Source organism: Ambystoma mexicanum, chromosome 5p (assembly GCF_040938575.1).
Source record: "Ambystoma mexicanum isolate Mex_15411 chromosome 5p, UKY_AmexF1_1, whole genome shotgun sequence".
NCBI lineage: Eukaryota > Metazoa > Chordata > Amphibia > Caudata > Ambystomatidae > Ambystoma > Ambystoma mexicanum.
This window is the reverse complement of record NC_090930.1, coordinates 974,787,491-974,813,108: the sequence shown is the minus strand read 5'-3', so window position 1 is coordinate 974,813,108 and position 25,618 is coordinate 974,787,491. Positions and strand designations below refer to the sequence as shown.

General features: G+C 44.9%; 1 protein-coding gene across 1 annotated transcript in view; it reads right to left on the bottom strand.

The window, feature by feature from the left end:
• LOC138481344 (testis expressed protein 56-like) overlaps nucleotides 1-25,618 on the bottom strand; it is a 418,767-nt gene that overhangs the window by 347,739 nt on the left and 45,410 nt on the right. The gene's annotated exons all lie outside the window — the stretch shown is intronic.

Genomic DNA, 25,618 nt, shown 5'->3' with positions numbered 1-25,618 from the left:
TGCTGAATGTTAACTCAGGCTTCCAACCCCACACTCCTACCCTGTGCCCTCTATAGCATCAACCCTACACTGTCTCTCCATGACTGGTGCTCTGACTGTATCACAGGTGCCTATGAATGCTGTGGCTAGATTGCGGCCCTCTAGTTGCCCTTCAGACTCTGTAGCACTGTAGCACACTGAGGCACTGTCCCTGTACGGCTTCTGTATGAAACCTAGAGTCCCCAAAGACTCCAGAGTCCCCTAGTCAAGAGCGCAAAAGGTACATCAAAAAACACTCTCTTCATTTACCTGTCGTACACTCCAGACATGCATGCGAGCAAGGGGAGCTCCTGGGTTTTGACACCAATATGTTACCAGTTCATCCTGCACCCCTCAGTACTAGTGCACCCCAACACCAAATAAAGACACCGGAGGCCAGAAATGGAGAAGTATGGCATGTAATGCAAGCAGGAGTCAAATGCCTGGTAGGACTGCTCCCACCTCCAAGGCGGGTCACATCGCTATATACAGATGAAGTAGCTAGTCCAATCTCCACCAGTGACATAAAGTTAGGAAGTCCATATAAGGTGGGAAAGGGGGAGCAAGAGTTGGAAATTGCTTCGGACAATGGGTTCTGCTTTCCAGGTCACGAGATTGCCTCTGTCCTTGGGCATCTTGCTTCAGCCGTCATCAGTCACATCAGCTATATACTTCTCAGGAGGGGCCATGAGCTGGCCTGGCTGTCTGGGGCATGGTGTGCATGCATTCCACAGCACTATGACCTTGCATGGCACGACTGTTCAGCTGTAACCCAGTCTCTCTCACTGCATCAGAGGGGCCTCAGAGAAGCCAAAAGCAAATGAAGTATCAGAGTTGGTAACCCTCCCTGCCTGTAGCTGATGTCATAAACCAGTAAAAACACGTGACCGTAGTCACAGTACAGCAGCTAAATGCAGACCGCCATTTCTACATGATGACAACACATGGAAACCATTGCTGCACCCAGACCCTTCCTCAGCTTGGGGAACATTATGCATGCTTTCTCATCAAATCTGCCTACATTTTTGTTTCATCGTCCTTTGGAGAAAAACGACACCCACAATGTACTTCAGCATGAATCATGTTCACAGCTACTTGTACAGATTGTTCAACTTTAACATTGCACTTAATTACATTTTTCTTTAAAGCTCTTGCGCATTCACATCGCTGTAGAAGTCTGAAATCTTGCATTTTATGCAACACAGTGCCTACATAATGTCACATAATGATGTATCTTCATCCAGTCAAGCCAATACAGCTATTTCCACTAGACCTTCCCCACAAACACACAGTGATGCTCTGGCCTCACAAATGCCACCACCTTTCGACTTATCAGATACAAGAAATCTAGGATGCTGGTGAATAAGATGAATGCGAGATTTCAGTGTATACCTTGATGCCATTGGCCCTCAAGATGACCATTGACGTTTTTCATTGGTTCCTCTGTATGTGACATTATTTACAAATTCCATGAAGAAACCCTCCCTACATTTGACAGTCTACAAAAGGGGTTGAATGACTACTCCAGAACCCTCACCAATGTGGACTATGAATTACATTTATTGAATACTACCGCACAATCCAAAGAAGAAACGGTGGATAATTTTGTAATGCGTCTTTGCACCTATATAAAGCACTGTGACTTCCACAGTTACTCAAATGAGGAAGCCATCAAGTCTCAAGGTATAGTTGGGTGTGAACCCTCTGTTCTCTGCAAAAATATTGCAGAGACCACGTTCCCTAGAAGAGATATGGAATATGGCACACATGGACATAGCCACTGAACAACAATTAGCGACAAAGGATGAAATTGAAATCAAAATCAACACAGACCACACAGCGAACCTTCATCAGTCTCCAACATTTAAGCCAACTGGCAGAACCCATTTTCCTTTGCCCGTACGATTTCCTACATAAGAGTACTTGCCATGCCCAAAGTCAAGCCTGCACTGCTTGTGGCAGTATGCAGAGCCACCAACAGCACTGGTTTGCTCATCGGTTTTTCAATCGAGACCTACGAGGAGAGGAGATCCTAAAGGACATTGCAAGATGCAAATACAGGAAAGGTTCACATGAACCAGAGGAGCTGACGTCTCAAAATGGCTGTACCTCTACAGACACACATTGAACTGTCACGTATGCTACTTAACACCAAAGTCGCCCTCGAACAGTGATTCAAGTTCGATGTTCGGTGCAGAGCAGAAGAAAGGTTACTTGTTTGCCATAGGCAATCAAACTATGCAGATAACAGTTTCCTTCTCCTGTCACATATTAATAATCGCCCCATTTAATTCTTTATTGATACAGGCGTATCTCGAAAGCCATAGGGGAAGAAGAATACTCACGTATGCGCCAACCACCACAATTGCGCCCATCAGACATTGATATATTTCCATATGGCTCTCATGAACCACTGCAATGTCCAGTAATTCTTAGCTACATGCCAATACAAAAATCATTCTGCAAAACTTCAACTGCATGGACCTCATTACGTCCTTGCCGGTCCCGAAACAGTAAGCTTACTGGCACCCTTGTTTCTGGACTGGCAAATTACAAGTTAGCCTGCTGGTGCCGCTGCGCTCGACAGGTCTGACCCTGTCGGACGCATCAGCCCAGGTAGGCATTCTGGTCACGGGAGCCGGTGCTCCCTTGTCCCCATTCCCAGCATTGTAGGGGCATACGATAAACATTCAACAACTTGCAGATGAATTGCACGATCTTCTTGAACAGCATATTATTGAAGCAGCCATCAGACCCACACCATGGGTATACCCGTGGTCCCAAAAAAAGATCAACAAGAAAATGTGCATACCTATGTCCATGCATTTACCAAACCAAGCAATTCAATGCAAATGACACAATGCTCCATGGATCACAGACATGATTTATCTCTTAAATGGAGCCACAGTCTTCTGCAAAATGGATCTCAATGTGGGATTCCATCAACTATAGGTGGCACCAGAATCTTGATACATAGCATTTGCCACCCACCTCGGGTTATACAGATACAAGCACCTTAGGTTGGGCATTTCGTCAGCAGCAGAGATATTTCAAGAAGCCATACACAACGTATACCGTCACATTCCAAACTACAAAAGCTATAGTGACTACATATTATTCAGCACAACGGAAGAATATCATGATGAAACCTTGCACTGGATATGCATGGTGCTAGAAAGCATATGTTTCACTTTGAATAAGGACACATGCAAATTCAGCAAAAATACATTAAAATTCTTTGGACATATCTTTTTAGAACATGGCATAGAACCTGACCCAGAAAAGGTAATTGCTCCAAAGGACACCCAGAGACCCACACGCTGTCTCTGCAATATGATAAATCCTGGGTTTAGCCAGGTATTGTAATCATTTCATCTAAGAAAATTAGTGCTGTGAAGGCATCATAAAGAACAACACAGAGAACAGATTCCAAATTCAAAACAACCAATTGTATTAGCTTAAATGTCAGGATGGAAAAAGGCCTAACTTGCTCTATGCTACGGTATGATTTCTCTACCTAAATAAAGCTAACCGAATTCTGACTCAAAGAATTCAATGTATGAATCTGTCTTTGTACCTACAAACCCCATACTTGCCTTCACAACTATATCTGTACAATGTGTAGGGATTTCAGAAACTAAAAGAAAATATTGTTCATCACAAACTTCTGAGCTTCTTCTAGCTTGCAGCTTCCTTTCAGCTCCCTCCCCAAGTACAAAAGCAGTTCCACAAAGAAAAGTCTCAAAATTCCCTTTTCTTGGATTTAGGATGCACAAGTCTTAGACAGGTCTCAGGGTGTCCTCCCCCAAGTCGGGACTCAGGGTTCAAACAATCTTGAAACAAAATACTCCTGGTTAGAACTCAGGGTTCCCTTACCCAAATTTCAAGTTACATATTTCAAACAACCTTGAAATGAATGCTCCTGGTCAGAACTTGTGGTTCCCGTCCCGGAGTTTCCAGTTACACTTTTCAAACAACCTTGAAATTAATGTTCCTGGTAAGAACTTAGGGTTCCCTGCCCCAAATTGCAAGTTACACAGTTCAGGGAAAACACACAATATCCTTGCCTCCACGGTTTAGTTAATGTTGCTTTCAAATTTTTGTTCAGATCATTTGTAGCGTTCACACAAGTTGTACATTTCAATGTAAATCAGGCTTCAATATCTTTTGTTCGCATGTTCTTTAAAGTCACATTAGATTTCAGCATACTGTGGTTTGTTCAAAGTTATAGTCATTTTTGTGTTTAATTTTGTATTGGTTTTATGGCTAAGCAAAGTTGACCTTTAACAAACAATCAAGGAAAAAGACAAAAAACACGCTATTTATCTAGACAATTTACAGAAATTACAGCTAAAATCAGACAGTTAAAACATCAATTTTGGTTTCATAATTTAAAAAACACACAATTTTAAACTCACCAGATAAACAACAATAAAAAGGGTAAACCCTACAGTGCAACCTAGGGACATTGTTAAGGTAACTAATCTGAGGAGGTCTCAATCAGCCAGTTTGACACAGTGTCTTTTCTCCATCAACCTCCTCCAAACTAAGTGCTTTTAGGAAGGTGACTACTGCAATTACTGTAGAGGTTGTATGACCAGATAAGCAGGATGTCCGGATCTCGTCGATGTCCCGCAACATCAGGGAAGGTACAAACTTTTTTAAATATTTCAATCTTAAATCACTTAATGTGGGACAAGCAATAAATACATGCTTCCAAGTTTCATACATGGTCACATTCTTACAATACCGAAAACCTAACTGTTCCCCATCCATACAACCCATTCTGGACATGATTTCCTTTGTTGAAAACAAGTTTCTATGGAATCTTAGAAATGAGCAACGGGCCCACTTTGCGGCATACAGTGCCGGAAATGGCGCTAAAGTTCCCAATTTCTTGTGATCGCACCTTAGGTGAGAAAGAGATAATTATTCATGCATTCTTTCCATGGTTGCAATCCAGTGTTATTCAAAAAAGTACCTCTTAACCCGCTCGTGGTTTTCACCCAATTCTATCAGAGAGCTATTCACTTTCCTTAGCACAGAGCTACTGTGGTAATGTATTTCATTCACCCATTCGCTAATTTTTAGCAATTGAAAATATAATGATTTGCTTGGATTTAAGTTCCTTTCCCCTTCTTGGGTTCCAAATATTTTAATTCCGTTTGGTAACAAGGTTTTAATTCATTTCGGTATTCAATAAATATACTTTTGCTTATGATTCATTTTTGGGTTCCAAATGTTTTATTTCTGTTTGGTAACAAGGTTTTAATTCAATTCGGTATTGAATAAATGGACTTCTTGCTTATGATTCATTTTTACTTCATCTGTAATTCAATATTATTCATTTCAGTTTAAGCAAATGGCTCAATGTTCGGAAACCTTCGAAAACCTGTTTCTCGACACACGCAAACACTCTGATGCAAGGTATTCCCATCTGTTTGATAATTGACAATGAAAAGATCAGAGACTTTCGAAAATGTGCAGAAGCACACAAACACTCCAATACACAGTATTCACACAAAATAATGAAGGTCACACACATATGCACCGCGTTTCTCATTCACCAGAAACTCACTGGTCGCTTTAAGAGTTTGTGCTGCAGCACGGATCACACTGCCTTTTACTTTTAGTGTCAAGGCTCTGATTCCTGCCCCTCACACACTCATGTGTTGATCCTCCAACACAGGGGGACAAGCACTTTGAGTAGGAAAGAAAGAGGCAGCCTTCCAGCCTGGCCCCATTCATCTTTTCCACTCTGCTCCAGGGAGTCCCAACTCCTGTGCCATGCTGTAGGGGTCTCTGCTGCATGCACCTGCCACCTGGACCTTCTCCTGTCGTTCCCGTAATTCCTCTCTGCCTCTGGGCTGTTTTCTATTTATATACCTGCAGCCCCTTGAAAGGCTGCAGGTGTTTATCACCAATCAGTCTTGCCTGACTCCAATCAATTAAAGGGACATGCCTGGCCTTCACTGCTCTTAGCAGGCATCTTCCTCATCCCAGTACCAGAGTGGTAAAAGAGCTTTGTCTTCTTTGTCTCTTAGTTGTCTCTTCTTCGTCGGAGTACTGTCAAGTGTCAGTTGTGGAGGAATGTTGGGGAAGGGTTAGGCTGGTTGTCAATAGGCAAAGGGGGATACCATGTCTCACCCATGGTCACCCCACTCCCAGTCTCCAAGGACCCTCCACCGAGGTGATCCTCCTTTGTTTCTCCACCCCCAGAATCGGGATCCAATAGAGATGGCCTTTCCCTGGCCACCTGTGCAGAGGATCCAATGGGTCTAGGAGTGAGAATACCCTCAGGTTTCTCACAGTGTCCCACTAAGGATGCTCACGAAACAAGGCCACACATTCATCTGGACACCAGACCGTCAGACAGATTTTGGACCCATATGTCAGAGTATCACATCAGCAACATACATGTCCTACTTTGATTCAAATGTGTCCACTTAACTTACTGTTGTTTCGAGCCCTGTAGGTCTAGGGGCTATAATAGCTCAATATGTTGAAAAACAGCCAACAAGAAGACATATTGTATTGATCCTCCAACACAGGGGGACAAGCACTTTGAGTAGGAAAGAAAGAGGCAGCCTTCCAGCCTGGCCCCATTCATCTTTTCCACTCTGCTCCAGGGAGTCCCAACTCCTGTGCCATGCTGTAGGGGTCTCTGCTGCATGCACCTGCCACCTGGACCTTCTCCTGTCGTTCCCGTAATTCCTCTCTGCCTCTGGGCTGTTTTCTATTTATATACCTGCAGCCCCTTGAAAGGCTGCAGGTGTTTATCACCAATCAGTCTTGCCTGACTCCAATCAATTAAAGGGACATGCCTGGCCTTCACTGCTCTTAGCAGGCATCTTCCTCATCCCAGTACCAGAGTGGTAAAAGAGCTTTGTCTTCTTTGTCTCTTAGTTGTCTCTTCTTCGTCGGAGTACTGTCAAGTGTCAGTTGTGGAGGAATGTTGGGGAAGGGTTAGGCTGGTTGTCAATAGGCAAAGGGGGATACCATGTCTCGCCCATGGTCACCCCACTCCCAGTCTCCAAGGACCCTCCACCGAGGTGATCCTCCTTTGTTTCTCCACCCCCAGAATCGGGATCCAATAGAGATGGCCTTTCCCTGGCCACCTGTGCAGAGGATCCAATGGGTCTAGGAGTGAGAATACCCTCAGGTTTCTCACAGTGTCCCACTAAGGATGCTTACGAAACAAGGCCACACATTCATCTGGACACCAGAACGTCAGACAGATTTTGAACCCATATGTCAGAGTATCACATCAGCAACATACATGTCCTACTTTGATTCAAATGTGTCCATTTAACTTACTGTTGTTTCGAGCCCTGTAGGTCTAGGGGCTATAATAGCTCAATATGTTGAAACACAGCCAACAAAAAGACATATTGTATTGATCCTCCAACACAGGGGGACAAGCACTTTGAGTAGGAAAGAAAGAGGCAGCCTTCCAGCCTGGCCCCATTCATCTTTTCCACTCTGCTCCAGGGAGTCCCAACTCCTGTGCCATGCTGTAGGGGTCTCTGCTGCATGCACCTGCCACCTGGACCTTCTCCTGTCGTTCCCGTAATTCCTCTCTGCCTCTGGGCTGTTTTCTATTTATATACCTGCAGCCCCTTGAAAGGCTGCAGGTGTTTATCACCAATCAGTCTTGCCTGACTCCAATCAATTAAAGGGACATGCCTGGCCTTCACTGCTCTTAGCAGGCATCTTCCTCATCCCAGTACCAGAGTGGTAAAAGAGCTTTGTCTTCTTTGTCTCTTAGTTGTCTCTTCTTCGTCGGAGTACTGTCAAGTGTCAGTTGTGGAGGAATGTTGGGGAAGGGTTAGGCTGGTTGTCAATAGGCAAAGGGGGATACCATGTCTCGCCCATGGTCACCCCACTCCCAGTCTCCAAGGACCCTCCACCGAGGTGATCCTCCTTTGTTTCTCCACCCCCAGAATCGGGATCCAATAGAGATGGCCTTTCCCTGGCCACCTGTGCAGAGGATCCAATGGGTCTAGGAGTGAGAATACCCTCAGGTTTCTCACAGTGTCCCACTAAGGATGCTCACGAAACAAGGCCACACATTCATCTGGACACCAGAACGTCAGACAGATTTTGAACCCATATGTCAGAGTATCACATCAGCAACATACATGTCCTACTTTGATTCAAATGTGTCCACTTAACTTACTGTTGTTTCGAGCCCTGTAGGTCTAGGGGCTATAATAGCTCAATATGTTGAAACACAGCCAACAAGAAGACATATTGTATTGTATTTCAGCTACAGTTTGCCAACCATGGAACAAGCATACACTCAGTCTGATAAATAGGGTTTAGTGGTCATATGGGCATGCAAGCCTGCCCACCTATTCTTATATGGAAAAGCTTTTAGGTTGTTACTGACCACCAAGCATTGCAAACCATCTATGGAAATCCTAAAGTACGAATACCCCCTCGAATCGCCAGCAGGGGACAGCTATTGCAGGACTACGATTTTTGGATCATTCATAGGTCAAGGAAAAAAAAAACAATCCTGCAGATTTTCTTTAATGTCACCTAACTGAGCCATCTCCGGTGAACCATTCATAGCCTATACCTACATAAATGATGTCATACATAATGTTAAGTATGCACCTCTAAGTCTGCATGACATACAAAATGAATCTGAACAGGATACACTCTTATGCATTATCAGAGATTGCCTCACAAATGGCAAATGGAAGCATACCAAGGAGATGGCAAGAAAAAGAGGAACTGGTGACCACAGCAACCTCCACAACTTCATCTAGGTGAAAGATGAACTCTCCACATCAGCCAACAACATCTCACTAAAAGGAAACAAAATTATAATACCTGCCTTATCCTACACGTCACTCATGAAGGATACAGAGGCATAGTATCAACCAAGCGATTACACCTACAGAAGATGTGGTTCCCACAAATGGATACATTAGTGGAAGTCACTCTCATAAAATGTAAAACGTATAATGTGCTAAACCATAAACCCTTGCACAGTTTATGAACAACTTTTCATGACTCCTTTATGCCAAGGTGTATGGGAGGAAGGAGCAATTGGCTTTTTTGGACTTTTATTAGTGGTCTATAAATCTTAGTGATCATGGATGATTATTCTAGGTCCCATGTGACATAAATAATCAGATCCTCAGAAGCCTCAAGTGTCATACTTGCTGTCAACAAAATATTCACAGCTTCTGGAACACCAAAAATGGTCAAGTCTGACAATGGACCACCCATCACCAGTCAAGATTTCAAAACTGTCACTGAATATCTCGGATTGCAATACAGACGAGTCACACAACTATGGCCTAAAGCAAATGGCACAGTTTTGGACAACATCAAATGACTGCTACAATTATCACACCTCATTAAACAACCCCTTGAGCAAATGCTATACAAGCTTTTAGGAGTCTACCAAAATACCCCTGTGATGAAATTACTTCTGCTCTGCAGGAGTATAGGGGTGAGTAGTGACAAAACCACCTACTCAGCCCTCAACCAACAGTGATCCCAATCATAAAGGTAAAACAGACGCAGTTAAGAGATATACCTCCTTCGCATTTCATGGTAACGTGCTGAGTGGGGGGGAGTGCCAAAAGCAGCTCTGGAGGCACCTGCTGCTTCAATGTGGTTGAACGGGCTCGAATCATGGCTTGCAGCAGTTCGATGGTAGCAATGCAGGGATCCTGACTGTCTTAACTCTCAGGTGCTCTGAGTCCGTCTAAGGGGTCTCAGGGACAAGTGTAGTCTGTGTTCTCAGGCTCCCAATTCAAGGGAGGCTGGTGCACACTTTCAGGGGGCCTTCACCACGATGGGGTCCTGGGCAGCAGTGTGACTGCGAGAGATGCAGGTCTTGTTCAAGCAGCAGGTTCACTACAATGTGGCCTGGGGAGGGGTGGGGAACAGAGCTTGCCTCTGCCTTGGACACTCAGCCTTCACCTCATTGGTGGAGGCCTTTGGAACGTCAACTCTCCCAACAGAAGACCAACAAAATTCTTTGTTAGGTGTTTTTTCCAACCTGAATTTGAGAAGGAGTGGGAGATTCCTTCTTTTAAAGGAACATGTCTACAGGTGATTGGACATAATAAGCCTGCTTTAATGGCCCAATCCATGTCCTTGGAAAAAGCAGACTTTGCCTTCTGATATCACACCCAAAGTGCTTTGTGCTACAGGAAGTGGAGTGGACAGGAATGAAAGATAAAGGCAGAGAGAAACAAGATGGTGAAATGTTCCTTCAGCTGTAAGGTGCTCCCTCTGTCTACAGTAGCCTTGTTCTCTTTCCTTCTCAATAGAAACAAGAACCCTTTTGGTATGTAGCACTCTGGTGTGAGGCTGCTACTTTTTTGAATGGGTCTGCCCTTTCATTCCTGTTCCCAGCAGAGCTTCCTGTGGAGTGGCTGTCTATCTGGAGACGGTGTTACCTGCCCCACAAAGAAACAAAGAGGCAGCCCCAACACGACAGACTTGCTGGCAGCAGCAAAGGCATCCTTGCTGGGGGGGGGACACATAACCCTTTGACAGCTGAGCTTGGCTCACAGGGATGACATGTGTGATATCAAATTGATGTGGCTTAGATAATTATGAGAGATGCTAGCCAGCATATCTCAGACTCAGGTTAGGCTTATATTTACAGTTTAACATGCACCAGGTATACCATTCTTATAGTTATATAGTTTTTGGAACAGTGGTGCATATCTTAAATGTGACCACAAACTGTCTTACCTGTTATAACTGTGAGGATATCCTTGTGGTGTCTGGAGAACTGGTTGAAACAGCTGTGGAGAGTTGACACTTTGAGTTGAAGTCCCGGGCCACGCCCGCTTCCGTCATATAAACAGCATGCCAAGTTGAAGCAGAGCTTTGTGACTACAAACTGTGTTACGTGTTATACCTGTGAGGAGTTCCTTGAGGCGTTTGGAGAACAGGCTGCAACACCTGTGGGGCGTTGACCCTTTGAGTTGCAGTTTCCTGCCACGCCCACTTCCACCATATAAACAGTGTGCCAAGCTGAAACAGCTCTTTAGCAGCGAGACAGCGATGAGCGCATCGTTCATGGAGTGCACAAAGCGCGCAAAGCGTATCACTGTCATGCCATCATCCGTCTCTGGCTGTGAATCATAGTAAAGATGTTGCGTTGACATCAGGAACACTGGTAAGAGAAAAAGTGCCTACCGCTCATTCTTTTTATATTCAGCTATATGATCTGAGATATCCCAGACTCTGCCCCTCGAGCTCTACCGACCAGTGCTCCCCCTGGTCCTACTGAAATTCCAAACTTTGGTGGTTTCTCCAGAGCTCATTGTGGCTTCACTGAAGAGTAGCGAATTGAACGGTAAAGAAATTGTCATTCATCATAGTCATGACTATCTATTAGGTAAAAGTCTTTTATGCACTCTGGAATTACCTATACACAACTCCACACTCGCCAGCATTGATGAACCAGCAGAGGTGGAAGAGGCGGTTGACGTTGTTAACTTGAGCAGTGAAACTGCTCTACTTGCATCAAATTCAGATGCAGACCTGTCTAGCTCTAGTACTTATTATTTCAAACACAGGTGAGACTTCTTTGCAAACTGATTAACAAATGTGACGCATCACAACAAATGTGACGCATCACATTGGGACACACTTCCCTCCTCAAACAAATCTTGACACGCCCAGTTCATACCAGACCATTAACCAATGTGGCCTGCCACAATGCTATCACTATTAACATTAAGTGATGGAAAGAGATGATACCTCCTTTGCGGTAGTATTAGTGGAAAACCTGAGGGAATTTTAACAGACAGAGCCCAACTAGGTGACCAACATCAGGCTGCCTGTCCTATCTCCATTGTAGGAAGATAAGAGTTGGGCACTAGAGGGTGAATCAACTCGCACAACACTGGTAATTGGGTGTATGATCCGTGTTATATCAATGTTGGGGTGATTTGGAATGGCAGCAAGATCACAGGTGGGAAAGGCGTTGCTCAAACCTCTGTCTAAGCATAAAGGATGAACCCCGAATATCTTGTGCTGGTAAGTACAATAAAGTAAGAGTAGTTTCACAAATGTACATAAAGAAGATTTAATGGTGTTTAAGGTAGATCAGCTGACCCGTGTTTCGACCCATGCAGGTCTTTCTCAAGGTTAAATTGTATCTGGACAGCCCAGAGTGGTGAGAGGACTGGTATACCTTTGTGGAAGATCTGTTCCAGTATGCCGTTGAAAAAGGCTTTCATTGTGATTTCCATTTGGAGGCATCAACGACTACCAAAACAGTGGTCTGCCCATCTATGCCTCTCACCCTCACTGCACAGAGTAATGGAAAACAATGTTGCTGCCCTTTCCTGTGCCGCACACTCGAGCACCTGATTGGACAATCCCCACAGTCCCATTTCCATTGGACAGCATGGTGAGAAGCACAGAAAATGGCACGTGTGCTTTCCCAAATACTGCAAGGGCCGTGCCCCATCAAAGCAGGAGTGGTCCTTCTTCCCTGTCCACTATTTTTGGTCCACCACTACCTCATTGGCTACTATTGAATAGTGGCACACGCATCCACCAATTGCATCCAAGACGTAATCATCCAACACTGTCAGTTCTGTACAACCCTTCAAATGTACCGTTACACATTCGCTCTGAAAGTATCGTCCCATTCCAAAACACGTCCACTACAAAGTTAAGTATGCACGATTTCTCCATCCACATACATCCACATGGCCACCCAGGATGCTGCATGTGTAATCCTGAAAGTACAGCGGAATCCGCTAAGTAAAAGAAAACGCCATTGCCAATGGCGCTCCAATACATGCCATTTCCACGAAACCACAGCATATTATGTGACCTCATGACCTCATATTGGGTGGAGAACATCCCAGCAGTCCGTATAAATTCACACATGCTTCTGTTTACAACACACCTTCTGACCTCTGGCTGGGGACAAATTACACCGGCATGGTCCCATATTCCTCTTGGTGTTATGCATGAGAAATCGACATTGGCAGTAGGAAAGATCTGCATCACTGCGTTCAGCAACCTCTTGAGGTTATGGAGTAAACGTCCACACGACAAGTACCCCAAATGTAGACTTCCATAGTGCACCACGACAAAATCAACGTTTGTGACAGAGGGCACATATCTGCAAAGGTGAACCATACAGCCGAAACTGCAGTCATACTGACAGCCGCAGAAAGCATCCACTCCTTCCAACCCGAAATTACCAGCAATGCCTCTTTGCACGCAACACCTGTGCAGATGGCGCACAAAGGTATCACCGACAATAAGCACTGTCCGTCTCTCCATCTCTACTAACCTCACGACACTGTATTGGGAAAAAATGGTACCTGAAAAAATGGTCTTCCTGTCAACCACACCGTAAACACCTGATTGCCTATTTCCCACAGTTCCATTTCCATGCCCACCATGCTCATAATGGCAGGATGTGGCACGTGCGCTTTCCCAGATACAGCGAGGACCACGCCCCAGTTAAGCAGAGACGATACTTCTTCCCTTTGCACTGGCATTTTTCCAGCACTCCCTCATTGGGCACTGGGAAATGTTCACAGACGCATGCACCAATGACATCCAAAACCTCTGCATGCACACTATAATTTCTGTGCAGCATTCCATATTCACTGTTAAACACTCTCGGTGCATGTCGTGTGTGCTTCCAAAGCACCTCCACCAGAAACATCAGTTAAAGAATCCACGATTTCAGCATCCACAAACATCCAGAGCGGCACCCATCACGCCTTTGGCCATGCACACAACAGTCTAGCCCTTGCCCACACCCAGCACAACAGAATGTATCCATGCATTCAAGCATGTGGCCAGTTAACATAATCGACTAACGTAACATAGATAGCAGCACTTCTACCCACCACCCCACCATAACGTAACATAGGTAGCAGCAACCACACCCATCCATGAAAACATGTCACAGTTAGCAGAATCACAAACATACCTCAGCCAACCTAACCACAACATCTTCACAACATTGGGCCTACTTCAACAAATCTACACACAGCAGAGTACCCAATCACATGTAAGCTCAACTTCGATCATATCCTCTTCCATACTCACAGTATACAAACACTGCACCGTGTGGCCACACTGCACAACTTCTCACTGCACCATCTCCAGCCATACACCACATACCGTTGCATATTCCAACTATCACCACACACATTGAAAAAAACAATACACGCATTTCAGCTCACTTCTGCTGCCGTAGCACGTCTTCAATGTGCTCCACAACCATTCTCCACAGATCACCACCCTGTGCCTGATGCACGGTCAAAACTGCATTGCTGCAGTGGGTGTGCTCCTAGCACACATCCACCGCAACGTAATGCAACAATGCATGTCACCACGTCAGCAACTACCACAATCCACATACACACCAATGCCACCAGCACTCCTACCCAACCTCTGCACCTCAATGGAGCTCTGCAGTGAAAAATGCAACAGTTACCATAATCTACAAACATAAAACTGTCTCTGGCACCCCTATGCACTTTCATTCACATACTATGGTCTTACCCACTTTCATTCACAAAGTATTGTGTCACTGCCAATCTAACCACAAAATGTTCACAACATTGGCCCTACTCCAACCAATCTGCACACAGCACACTGCATGACTTTTCACTGCACCATCTCCAACCACACATCAAAAACTGTACCATGTTCTAACAATGACCACACCCATGAAACCAAATATACATGCATGTCAGCTCACTTCTGCTGCTCTATCATGTCTAAAATGTGCTCCACAACCATTCTTTACAGGTCACCACCCTCTAACTAATGCAGAGTCACAAATGCATTGCTGCAGTGGGTGTGTTCAAGCTCTAGCCTCTTGAGTGCATGGCCTATGGCCTTTGGCCATGCACCCAATAGTCTAGGCCTTGAACACACCCACCGCATCGTAATGCAACCATGCATGCCACCATGTGCCCAACTACCGCAATCCACACACATAGCACAGCCACCCGCGCTCCTACCCAACCTATATCATGTGCAATTCACTCCCCTTCTAAAGTTCACCTGCGGCCACGCACCAGGGGAAGAAGGTCACCGCAAAGAGGTCGCTGCACAAGCTATCAGGCCGTTATGACAGCTGCCTGCATTCACCAAGGCGCCTGTCGAGGTACCCGTGAACTGGCGCAATTTTCCAGACCCTTTCGCCGCCGCACTGTCCACCGATACACCAGGGCGGCGTTTGGCAAAAAATGTTGATGCACAGCACGCTTCCCTCTAGCAAACCACTGGCCCCGTCCAATGTTCTCCAACAGCATGCCGTACCACAAGCCAATGAGACTTCTGTCTGCGGAGCAAACAGGGAAATGGGTCCGCAGATATACATTTCAGTTATTTGCAACAAAAGTACTGGTCGGATTTCCACCAAACACACAAAACCATGCTTTCTGAACCAAGCCCCCACTCCTGCCGCAAATTTGGTGCAAATCCGTCCAGCCGTTTGGGCTGTAGCCATGCGCAAAGTTTTTGCCCATTCAGTCTATGGGGAAAACAATGTTGGGACCCCCCACTATAACTTTCCCCCCCTGCATGAAACTTCACCTCACCAAACTTGCCGGAAAAATTCAGTCCGCGCCATATACTTTTTTTGCAAAGTTTGGTGAGGGTTCCTCCAGAGGGAGCAAAGATATAAGCTGCTGAAAAAAAGTGGTCTTCCTCTGGTTTTAGCAACTGAACCATAACTACACGGCCGCTACTGCAGCCGTGTAATATTTATGTATATATGACCGAGATTTCTGACACAGTACCATCTAGCATGAATTCCTCTAGTAAAAAAGTTACTAGAACTAAAGAAATACACAACTATCTGGATGGGAGATCACAAACCTCAGCCACTAGAAACAATTTAATGACGAAGATGAAACTGAAAAATAAGGACCCCACATGTGATGATTCAGCCTTCTTGGAGGATCTGGAGCAGTTATTTCACCTGGAGAGTAGTGAAACTCCATAGAATTGTAACGAATATCATTTCAACATTGATACTTTTAACAATACATAAGCCATTTACCAGAGACAATATAAGTGTCAATTTGACGAATGATCTAAGCAGGACTTACACTAAGGCAGGAATGAAGTAAGAATCTTAATAATATAAAAGGCCAGATGTATGTTTGTCCGATTTCTTCGTCATGTGCCGTAGAGGTTGCCCGAACGCACCGCACAGACTGCTTGGCTAGAGGGAGCTGTTGCCTCAGGATATACACTGGTCCAATGTGTATAGCTTCACCTGTTGTCACCGCTCGAGTGAGCTGTAGGATTAGGATCTATAGTGTCCCTATTGTGTTAATTAAAACCTGCACTTTAGCCCATATACACAGGCCTGTACACTAGAACAGAATACACTGATACTAAACAGGAGTGACACAGCCGTTAGGATACTCTTTTGTCATAACAATAGTTACTACCTTAACAGATCAGCTGTCTTGCAATTGTTTCATTGTATCATTCCACTGCGAAGTATCCCTCTCAGATGACATTTTATTAGTTGACCAATTGGAACGTACGCCTTACTCTACCACAGTTGTACACTTTACATCTCCCTCTATCACAGGCTTTGTGATGCCATTTGACTACGACCTGGGTAAACTGGGATACGACTGCACAGTAATTAAGACCCCTGCTGGTCGTAGATCTATATTGAATGGTATTAACACATTGAACAAAAGGTCCTTGAAAGGAGGCATAAGGAGCTGCTGCGGTTGGTCCCTGCCGCCACAATCAGGTAAGTGGGATGGCAGAGTGAGAGGAGGTGGAAGAACGGTCGGTGGGGGGAAGATGGCAGGCGGGGGAACCAGCCATCAGGTGGCTTGGAGCTGCCTGATTGGCTGCCCCCCTTCATCCCCAGCCAGGGTGATAATGATCAATAAGGAAATAAGTATACCATCTGTGGGGCGCTATCCCAAAGTGCCAGTCAACATAAGCAGACCCAGTGTCCAGTTGAGTGAGTTGCGTTGGGTTACCAGCACTTAATAGTAATCACCTTTAGATCTGCCCAATGGACCCTTGCTAGCTAAGGCTTTGATGGTCTGCATACCGCCAAGAATAATTTGATCAGTCAACCAGGTTTCCTGTAAGGCCACTAAGTTAAAATTGTCAAGATTATCAATTGAGCCATCTACGCTGGTATAGTGAGTGTACCCCCACGTGTTCCAGGAAAGTATGGAATTGCTAAGGTCGACTCAGCATTCTCAGTTGCAGAATCACAGGTAGCCAGAGCTAGCTCTCATTCAAGCCCCTTATGTCTGATGTCGCTACTCCCAGTCCACCTGTCTGTGACAGAGTATCGCTCTAAACCCTCCCTGGGCCGTGGCGTAGAGAATGTGTTAATGCCATTCAATATAGATCTACGACGATCTAGACCAGGGGTCTTAATTACTGTGCAGTCGTATCCCAGTTAGTAACGGGGCCGGTTCTTCAGGGTTCCCATTCCCGTGGAGTCCTATGGGAACTTAGTGATATCCCAGTAGCACTGGGATGTCAGACAGGGCAAGAGTGAAGGCGAGGGGCCTTGCACAGGGCATCCTTCAAGCTCTGGAAGGATGTCTGACAGGCCGGGGTCCAGGTGACCTTCTCTGGCAACTTTCTGGAGGTTAAAGGAAAGGGGGAAGGTCCCATACCCCTTGACAAAAGGCATGTAGCAACCCATGAGGGCCCGGAAGGCTCTCACTTGTGTCTGGGTAGTGACCACTACCTGCACTCTGGCCTGGAGAATCTGCTTCTTACTGCCACCCACTTGGTGTCCTAGGTAGGTCACAGTTCCCTGCACTATCTGGCACTGGGAGGCTTGCTAGTCAAATCCAGACTTCTGAATGGCCTGTAGTACCTGTTTCAGATGGGATAGGTGGTCTTCCCAGGTATGACTAAGCACTGTAAAGTCATCTCGGTAGGCAATGCCAAAGTCGTCCAGTCTGGATAATACCTGGCTTACCATTCTCTGAAAAGTGGCAGGGAATTCTTTAACCAAATGGGCATAACCGGTAACTGATAGTGCCCTCCTGAAGTGGGAAATGCTCACTTCTCATTTGTGTGATCAATTAGGGTGACCTGCAAGTACCCTGCAATGAGGTCAAAGGTACTCCTGAAATTGGCAGCACCTAATCTGTCAGTTAGCTCATCTGCCATAGGTATGTGGTGAGCCCTCTGCAGTCCACAAAAAAGTGCATTTCGGTCTTCCCACTACAGGACGTTTTTCGGGACCAGTACCACTGGGCTAGCCCAGGGCCTGCGGACTGGCTCAAAGACTCACAAGTCCAACAACTGAAATAATGTTTGGGAGAACAATTGCAACAAGCACAGCCTATCTCACATCGCCAAAGGACATACCCTCAGATGATATGGTAATTCAAGGACAAGACACCAAAGCCCGAGCAGGAATAAAACATTATACAGATAAATTGTGAGAGAAGACCATGCTAATAGCTTTGGCCCAGGAGGTCAATCCATGGCTGGTGGGTGAGATTATCACAGCATTAAAAAAAAAAGAATAAGGGGAAAGAAATAAGAACAACTAGGAATGTGTCACCTGGTAACAATAATGGCCCAGGGAAACAATCTGTGGCTAGAGGGTGAGAATATCTATGCCATGTGTGTACCCTAAGCAGTGGGGCAGGAAATACTTGGTGGTAAGAATTTTTCAAGAAGCATACTGGGTTCTACAGCCCTCGCACTGAGAAGTCAAAGTGTGAGCTGGTAGTTGTATGCCTGAGACTCTGAGCTAAGAAGTGAGATGGGCGCCATAAACCTGACACTGAATATTAGATATAGAACCTTGCTAGCACATGTGGTGTTCCCTCTCCGGCTCTGCATTCCACCAGCACACCATGGAAATAGAAAAGGGACATAATCCCTTTTCTATTTTGCCAGTGGCTATTTTGATGTTGTTTTATCAGAAATCGACACTTGCAAAAGCGTGATACCTGCTTCCAGTAAGAAAAAGGGCCCCAAAACTGTTAGCAGCCTTGAGAGAGCCTCATGGTGCTAATAGTTATCTCCCCCCCCCATGTTCGGAGGAAGACAGAGCCAGGAAGGGCCTTGATCCCTGACTGAGGGCCATGCGTATTTCACCCATAGTCTTAGGCTTCAGAGTCATTATTGACCCTGTCCACTCCTGATTCGGAGGTGATAGCATACAAATGCACAAATAAGTTGTTAGAAAGCAATGTAAGCTAATTCTTAGTTTGTAAACATGTTTTACAAATATGGGACATAGCTAAAATGCTGCTGTCCCTTCTACATCCCTGGGTTGACTTTGGACCTCTTGGTGGAGTATTTTCTTGTGACTTCTATCATGGGTTCCGGTGGGTCGTAAGATCTTGTTATACCAGTGAGATATGGTTAATCTGACAAAAGAGTTGCACAGACTCTTATTGTTAAGCATCCCTTGTGGAGTACCTTACCAGCGAGATGTCACTCGTGTTTCATTCTTTGCAGACCATCCTTTTCTTCCGCGCTGTGGAAGGCTGTCTCTTCTTCACAAAATCCTTTGGAATCCTATCTCCAACTCCAGCATATATGTGTAGTCCGACCAGATGCAAATTAACACCATCTGGTGGGTTTATATTTGTTTATTTATCATGTCTTTTCCATAAACGAGCCCCAGCAGCTTCACTCTCTCCCTCTCAGCTACTCCTCTACAACTGACGCTCACGCTCTCCTCACCTTTGTTCCCGTTCCAATTGCAGAACACAACCTGATACCACACATCTCCCTTTCATCATTACACAATGTAATCCTTCAAGCGTTTGGGATGCCTAATCACTCTCTTGACCCTCTCAGCTCTGACATTAGATTGAACTGATTGATCAATTTCCGTACCATCCTCCAACTCCACCATGTTAGCAGCATTTTTGCAACTTGTCACTCTATCCAAATTCCACACTCTTCCATCTTCCATCCAAATAGCACCACGTAGAATCTGAACAACCCTTTGCGATTGAGAGCACTTCATCAGTCCTTTCTGCAGAGCAACTGGAAGCTTAATCCGCACATACTCTCCCACACGCTCCTCCTTATCCTTGACAACTTTCCTTTCATCATACTTTCTTTTATCAACCTGCTCCTATAACTTTACATCTTCTCCTTTGTCCAAACTGCCTTCTTCCTCCACGGAGGAAATAACCTGCTATTTGGTTTCCTCCCTCAACTCATCTAACAGGGTGTTAACCCTGCAGTACATTGCTGGGAAAATCTGTGCTCCATAACTCTGTCCATTACATCTTTTTTCCAATTCAGATTGTTTGCCCACTCCGATCTGATGCTCTCTTGTACAACCTTATTGAATCTTTCTCCTGTTTCATTCCTTTGAGGATGAGAAATGGAACTAAATGTATGTTTAATACTATATTAATCGAGACCCCTTTTTATTTCCACCGGGCTGAACTGAATTCCTTTGTCCATTAATATTTCACCTGGATAACATTCTCTTTTATAAACATACTCCATTAACTGCATTAACACATGTGTGGTTTTGCTCCTGATGATCTCAACTTCCACCCATTTTGACAATATGTCTACCAAAACTACACAAAAGTGTGCTGCACCTGGACTGTACATATGGCCCACTATATACATTCCTAGTCTACCACAGGGCATATGGGGTACCATCATATCTGTCAGAGGAATGTCTCTAGATATCAAGCCCTTTCACTAATATCATAAATCACACCATTTTTAACTACCTTTTCCATTTGCAGATCAAACCGTGGCCACCAAAATTCCACTCTGCCTTGCTGCCTTTTCTTGGTGATCCCTTGGTGTCCCTCATGTGTCACACTAAAAATCCTTTCTCTCAAGCCAATGGGCAGTATCAGCTTTTCCCCTCTCAATATCCTACCCTCCTCCATTTGTATTTAATCCCTTTGTATGCTACCTTTCTCCATAATGTCCCTTCTTACATTTCTTAAAGCTATGTCATCTTCCATACTCTCATCCCACTCATCTTTTTACACCATATTTGTTCAACCATGACGACTGTGATGCTGGAAATTTATTGGAGGGACAGGGCCTCCATGTCCTTGTCCTGTACTCCCTTATCATGTGTGTTATATGTTGTTTTCGCACAGGAGTCCCGTTGGGACCCCTGGCAGCGCAACCCTTCCTCTTTTTGGTTGGGGTGAACAGAGACCCTTGGCATACCCTTATGGCACCCATGGGTGGGGTACAACCTGGTACCCCTAGTGTATGTTTTTGGGTACCTGTATGTTGCCCACATAGCAGGGTATGGGCTGGTGGCAGCTTTATGCTGAATGTGACAGGTGCTTTGAGTATCCTCCAGTTTGGGATTCCCAGGCCCTGCCATAGGAATCAGTGTTTTCTTGATGGAATGCAAGATGGCTCCTGTGGCCTCTTGGTTTCTATTGCCTGTTACCTTGTTTTCCTAAAGTCCTGAGAAGCCCTAACTCTGTCCCTTCCCCTGACTTTACTTTACTTTATTACATTTATAGTGCACAGCCATCGACCCATGGGTGTGAGGGCGCAGACAATAGACACATGTGACAAGAAACAAGCAGAGGCTGTCCTAAGAATAGAGAATTACCAGAGAGGAGGGAATCAAATGAAGTACTAATTAAAAAGGAAGGTTTTTAGGCCCTTCTTGAAATTGCTCAAGGCTGAGGAGCCTCTCAGATGGCTGGGCAGAGCATTCCAGAGCGCCGGGGCCACAAGAGCAAAGGCACCCAATTGCACTTTTTTCGTTTTAAACCTTGGCTGGTGGAGAAAGTTATGGTTGTTAGAGCGCAGATTTCTAAGGCAGGTTTTTTTTCCTATATACCTTAGTAAATATGGGGGCATCGCACCAATAAGGCATTTGAAGGTAATGACCAGAAGTCTGAAGGATATCCGAGCCTCCACAGGGAGCCAATGCAGGGCTCGACGCACTTCAGAAACATGGGCCCTATAAGAGAGGCCAGCTACAACTGTAACCGCTCTGTTCTGAACTACCTGGAGTGGATTAATGGTGGCTTTGCTGGAACCTGCCAACAGACTACAGCAATAATCAAGTTTGGCTCCTACAATAGCTCGGCCAATAGACTCGGCATTCTGTTTGGAGATGAACGGTCTCAGATGGGCCAACAATTTAATATAGTAGTGGCAGATGCAACCGTACTGGCTACGTAGGGCTTCATGTTAAGCGACTGATCCAGAACCACTCCCAAAATGTTTACTTTGGGGAGGGTGGGGATTTGAACATCTCCTAGCTGGAAGTGTTTATAGGCTGAGTCAAGTTTGGCTAAAATGCCCTCGGATCCCACCACCATGAGTTCGGTTTTACCACGGTTGAGTGCAGGGTTATTTAGCATCGTCCACTGTTCAATGATGGAGAATATGCGATTAAGTTCACTCTCATCCAGGTCGTGCTGACCAGTGAGAGGGATGACACATTGTGTGTCATCTGCATAGTTAGAAAAGAGTATACCCTCTTGAGCGAGATGGGCAAAGAAGGGAGCCATGAAGATATTATAGATACAAGGTGATAGGCTGGCTCCTTGTGGAACTCCAAAAAGTACCTGAATTGCCGGTGCCTTCGCCTCATTGACACACACCCTGCTAAATCTATTTGATAGGAAGGAGAGCAGCCATTTGGTGGCGGCCTGGGAGCAATTAGCTACTGACATGAGCCTGTTCGCCAGGATGGAATGATCGACAAGGTCGAATGCCGCAGATTGATCTAGAGAAATTAAAAGTGAAATCTGCTGGTTATCCAACCTCTGTAGAAGCTGAGATTTAAGGTCCAGTAATGAGGTCTGGGGGCCAAAACCTTGTCTGAAACCCGATTGAAAGGGGTTGAGGATAGGGTGCGAATTGAGATGTTGAGCGATTTGAGTATATGCAACTCGGTCCAGTATTTTCAACAGAAAGGGGGTGTTGGTTATTGGCATGTAGTTGTTAGGGACAGTCTGATCCAGGTTAGGCTTTTTTAAGAGGGGAGTGACCCTTGCTTGCTTCATCTCACCTGGAACAACGCCATTGAGAAGTGAAGAGTTGACAAATTTGCATATGGCCTGCACCAGTGAAGGAGGGCAGGGTTTGATAATTGTGGAAGCACAGGGGTCCCCTGTGCAATTGGTGGCTTTAAGTTTGGTAATAATGGAAGCTAATTCCTCCTCAGAAATGGGAGTAAAGTCGAAAATGGGAATATCTGGATTCCTAATAAATGTATTGTCATCATTATGAATACCATGGGTGTCGAAAGCACTTTTTATTAGTAGCTATTCCTTCCCGGATACCGTCTAGTTTCTTTGACATAGCATTCTGGATATCCGAGCACCAATTGTCATCTCTGATGATCGTAGAGGCTACAGTCTCTGGAGTAGCCTCTTGTTCTTTAAGAATTTTAAACAATTCCCTGGAATTAGAGGATGCATTTGAAATTCTAGCATACAGATGCGATTTCTTGGCTTCCATAATGGCTATTTTTTTTTTTTTTTATTATTATTTTTATTGGCATAAATGCCTTTAAAAAAACGGAGAACAGATATTGCAGTGCAGTTTATTCCCTCTTCTCTCCTCATATGACCGGGTGAGTCTCGTCTGTTTACACCTTAACAGCGTATGTTTGTAAGTCGCGTTCGATCCTTCGCCAGTTGAGAGCCTCTTTAGTGCCACCTCACAGTTTTACTTTGTTTTGGGTATTATGTCAATAGGTTTTTCAGCAGACTCAAGAAACGAATTAGCGCATAGTTCAGATGTTTCTCCCGGCTGTCGAACAGGGCTTGCCACCAGTCGTCCGCACTTGGCGTTAGAAATTTCGTTAGATACGGGCCTAATGTCAGTGTTCTCTCCCCATGTAATTTCTGACAATGAAGTGTCAGATGTTTTAGAGTTTCTTCCTTCTGATTACAGAATCTACATGCCGCATTAAGGTCTTCAGTTTTACGTAGTTCTCTGGACCACTCTCTTGTTTTAAATGCGTTTAGTCTGAAGTGAAGAAACAAGGTTCTGCTGCCGTTGTCTGGGAACAGATCAATGTAAGGCTGAAGAGTGTTTAGATTTCTTGCTTCACTCGGCACCTCCTTCATTAAGTTGTTAGCTGATCTTAAGTTCCCAGTCATGATCCAGTCCAATCGCCAGATCTTGATTTTTGCAGCGTCCGGATTGTCATGTAGGGTTTTTTGGTCGATGTCGTAAAATGCCAAAATTTCCTCACAGCGTTTGTACCACAGCGATAGCAGACAGTTGGGATTTCCTTTACTAGGATTTTGTAGTATTTCGAATTGCAAGGCCACTTTCTTCATGGTCATCTTTCTGAAGAGACTCAATAGGTTCCAGCTAACTCGTGCATTAATTGATATTAGGTTTAGCTCGTATCTGATGCACGCAGTAGATGTACCCTTCGGTAATTGCAAAACTCTTACCCAGAAGATGTTTTCTAGGGTAGACCAGACATCGGCGGAACATCCAAGAGCATTTTCTGCACCAAAGATCAAGGCCGGCACTACCTTTTGACAGTAAAAGTTCCTTACCGGTTTTATTGAGAATTTTCCGTATTTCTTATGTAATACGCTAGCTTGGCATGCAAATTGCCGGCATTTGGTTTTGGCTACCTGTTCCCATTGGCTGTCATTCAGGCTTGAATTGATTTGCATGCCTAAGTATCTTGTGTTTGTTGTGTTGTTTAGCCATTCCTTTCCCAAGTGCCATTTAGGTTTTATGTGCTTTGATGTTTTCAAGTTTTGCAATGTTAGCACCTCACACTTCTTTTTGTTGATTTGTAAGCCGTTTGCACTCACATATAGATCTACTGCGTCGATCTTTCGTTGTAGCCCTATAGGTGTTACATCTAGCAATATTAGATCATCGGCATATAGCATCCAGCTTAATGGGGCTCCGTGTATTTTTGGAGAGAAGGAGCGTACGCTGTCAATAGCTCCTCCAATGTCCGATAAGAATAAGTTAAATATTATAGCAGCCAATGGGCAACCCTGTTTAACCCCGCGAAAGGTGTGTATCGCTTTGGATAGGGTGCCTTTTTGATCTAGGCGGATTTTGATGCTTGTGCCAGTGTGGAGCTCTTTGATGGCCGCTATCAGATCTTCCGGACATTCCCACGACTTCATTTTCTCCCATAGTAGCTCTCTATCTATGCTGTCGAAGGCGTGTGAGAAGTCTATCAGTGCGAGGTACACCTTAGATCTTGTTCGTATGGCTTCCATTTTGAGAAGGTTAATTAAGAGGAGGTTCAAGGCGCAGCCTACCCCCTTGACAAAGCCAGTCTGTCGTGGGTCCAGATGGTTTGAGTCAGCTGCCCATTTCACAAGTTGTTGTTGTAGGAGAGTCGCATACACTTTGCCTAACACATCTAACAGCGCAATGGGTCGATAATTTGTTGGATCAGATCGATTCCCTTTCTTGAAGATTGGGATGATTATTGCACATTTCCATGAATCCGGGCTTTTACGATTAGCTGCTATTCTTTTAAACATTGTGTGGCATAACTCAGCCCACAGCTCTGGATTTTCTTTGATTGTGTGATTTGTTAGACCGTCCGGGCCTGGTGCTCTGGAGGAGCTAGCTCTTTTTATTATCTCCTCGATATCGTTTTTCTCAAATTCCAACTTCCATTTTTCTCGGA